At 40.2% G+C, this 2,972-nt stretch overlaps 1 long non-coding RNA gene across 1 annotated transcript; it reads left to right on the top strand.

The window, feature by feature from the left end:
* Positions 1–419: 419 nt before the first annotated feature.
* Positions 420–1,726, top strand: LOC307140402. The gene is made up of 3 exons (XR_013818243.1): positions 420–1,238; positions 1,314–1,417; positions 1,513–1,726. It is a non-coding gene; the product is annotated as an uncharacterized lncRNA (long non-coding RNA).
* The last annotated feature ends 1,246 nt before the right edge of the window (positions 1,727–2,972 follow it).

Below are 2,972 nucleotides of genomic sequence, written 5' to 3'. Positions count from 1 at the left end.
ACTACTGATATTAGGATGTTGCTCATTTGTAGGGATGGAGAAATGAAGCCTCGTCTTGAATCCCTAGCGCTTTTCTCTGATTGTTTCGGGAAAAGGAGCATCAGGAGTGCCGGAAACGGCGCCATCTTGTGGCAGGGCGAGTTATAGCAGAGCCGACGTGTTTTCATTAAGAACTAATAAAAGCCTGACAACCTTAGTTTTCTGCTCATATAATTCGCATATTAAAGTTTGGCAATAAATGTAGGTATACCAATTATAACAATACTAATTATAATACCAACAGAGTATGCAAGTAGCCTAATGGTGCTCTGTTTTATTGGTTTAATACTGTTTATGGTAGAATAGGCTTATGTTAGTAAATGATTCAGTAGTGGCCATGCAGGCTTTAAACATCCGGACATGAAAAGTGAAGCGTTCACGAGAGCGGAAAGAAAGTGAGGCACTGATTATGCGTCCCAGAACCAGAGACTCGTGATCTGCTTTATCTGACAATGGCTTGTAAGGCAGCGTTTATACATGAAGGCACCTCACAAAACTAATGTCGGACAGACTGTGTAACCGTTTAATGATCTACAGCAAAATAGAGAGCGCTTTGGTGAACAAAACAAATATTTAATTACTGCACTAGTAATTTCTCGCTAGAAATGACATAAGAAGTAGAAAATGTTGTTTAAAAATTGTTCGTTTTACACAAACTGACCAGCGAACGCAACTTTCGGACGCTTTTTTTTTCAGCTAAACTGTCACAGAATGGAAAGCACAGGATTGTGGGATATCAAAGGCAGTGACGGATACAGATATGCTGCCTTCAAAAATCGATCAGATGAAGGTCTCTCTGGAGACAGGAGGATTAGATGCGGACCTTCTTGCCTTGAAATGTGTCCTCCAAAGGCAGAGCATTTTGCAGATTTCGGGCGCAGCCGTAGTGTTTCTCTGAAAACGGGACGAGTTCCGACATGGAGCTTCATGTGACGTTGCGCTGCGTGCTCGTGCTCGACACGCGTTTTGAAGCTTGCGCGGCAGGTTACATCACATGAGGACCTGCAATACACACTAATGCAGTTTACTAATACTACTGTGCTTCATATTGAAGTTTAATTTCGATAAAGTCTGCACATTATTTAGTCTGAATTCACCTTTTCCAGAGTTGGACAAGAGAAATGTGTTGCCGTGTCAAACTTTAATCCTTGTTTTCCTTCTTGAATCAAACAGTGGCCATATCTAAAGGAGGAAGACCGGTGAGTAAATGAAGACAATAGTTTTTTGCACTTGGATGAAAGCAATTCTACAATGTCATTGTCTTTGTGACCCAGCCTATTTGCAACTACCCGCCTAACGCATGTCCGAAGATCTATAAACCCGTGTGTGGAACCGATCGAGTAACATACGCCAACGAGTGCCTGCTGTGTGCGGCGAGGTGAGTCTACATGCACTTTAAAACGAAGTAGGTTTAAAACTCGTTTATTCACTTTCAAAGTTTAATCTTCATTTTATCTTTGTTTGTTTTTTAAGCGCTTCAGACCCCCAAATCTCAGTCCGGAATAATGGCCCATGTCCCAGAGTGTGTGGGAATAGGCCGGCGGCCCCTGGGCTTTGACTCCTTCTCGGGCCCTTTACTCGACACATGACTCTACAGAATCATCGCTCAAGCGCAGAGGACCAGTCAAACACTCAATCATTCATGACCACTGGTTGAAGCTTGAACGTTTTTCCCAATAAATGAAGGAAGAAAAAAGTGACCATGAGTTTTTTTTTTTATAATGCACGAGTTAAATATTTCTTTTGCAGAATGATGAGAACTTCTTTCTTCCTTGTAAGGTTGCCGTCATGACAGAATTTCTACTACATGAGTGTTAAACTGTTCCTGCAAGGGCTGAAATATTGTCTAGATTTTGTCATCTCCAGATAGAACAAAAATAAATGAGGTTTCCTCATCACAGCATTTTAAAGATCATCAGGTGTAATCCAGTGCTGTTACATCATGTGTAACAGATGGCAATTATACAACAACAAGTGCATTAAGGCATCAAAACAACACATGGAACAAAGAGGAAGATAAAGTGTGTGTGAGCTTTATAGACCTCTGAAAAACTTAATATTTTGATTATTTCAGGTAACCTTTTAATCTGTCATGATATCACCTATGGGGCATGTTGTCACATTTCACTTCCATTCTCTTGGTGTAAGTCAAGAAAAATTAAAAACAACCACATAATTGTACAAGACGTGGGGAAATGAAATACTTTGACCCAGGGCGGGACTTCCTCTTGAATGTTTTAACTGGGGTTAGGGCCTTAAATTGGAGTAAATAAATAAATCTATAGGACAGGGACAACTAATGATGGATATTATCGAATTTACTGCAAATGCAGATAACAAACGTAATATTGCACTTTTGTCACACAGAAATGCACTTGACAGTAAACCACTGATTTTGAGCTAGGATACATTAAAGTTAATTTACTGCTTTTAAAATCTGTCATTTACTCACTCTGATGTCGTTCCAAACCTGTATGACTTTCTCTCTTCCGTGAAACAAAAGATATTTTGAAGAATGTTGGCAACCAAACCATAGGCTATACCATTGAAGAGCCTATTGTATGGACAAAAAAAGACTCTAATGATTTTCTTTTGTTACACAGACATAAATTCATTGAGGTTTGGAATGACATTAGGGTGAGTAAACGTTCACATGTTTTGGTTGAAAAACTGATTAGGGATTGTTTGCGCCGGAACACGCCTCCTTTTTTGCGCTGAACCGCCCAGGTAGCGCAAGTTCATTCACTAGTTTAGCGACGTGCTTCTGTCAAGTCCTCGTGGTCAGTGAGGAACCTGTGTAACTAATCCTAAGGAAAGTGTAAATTTGGTGCCTCCTAGTGGATCGTTAATTTTTGCATCTAAAGGGCTGAATTATTGGTTTGTTGAGACGCATGCAAGGAAGTAAGGATGAAGATCACATGTCGCTCGGAAAT

This window comes from Gobio gobio (assembly GCF_949357685.1).
Source record: "Gobio gobio genome assembly, chromosome: 16".
Taxonomy (NCBI): Eukaryota; Metazoa; Chordata; class Actinopteri; order Cypriniformes; family Gobionidae; genus Gobio; species Gobio gobio.
This window is presented reverse-complemented; position numbering and strand designations above follow the sequence as displayed.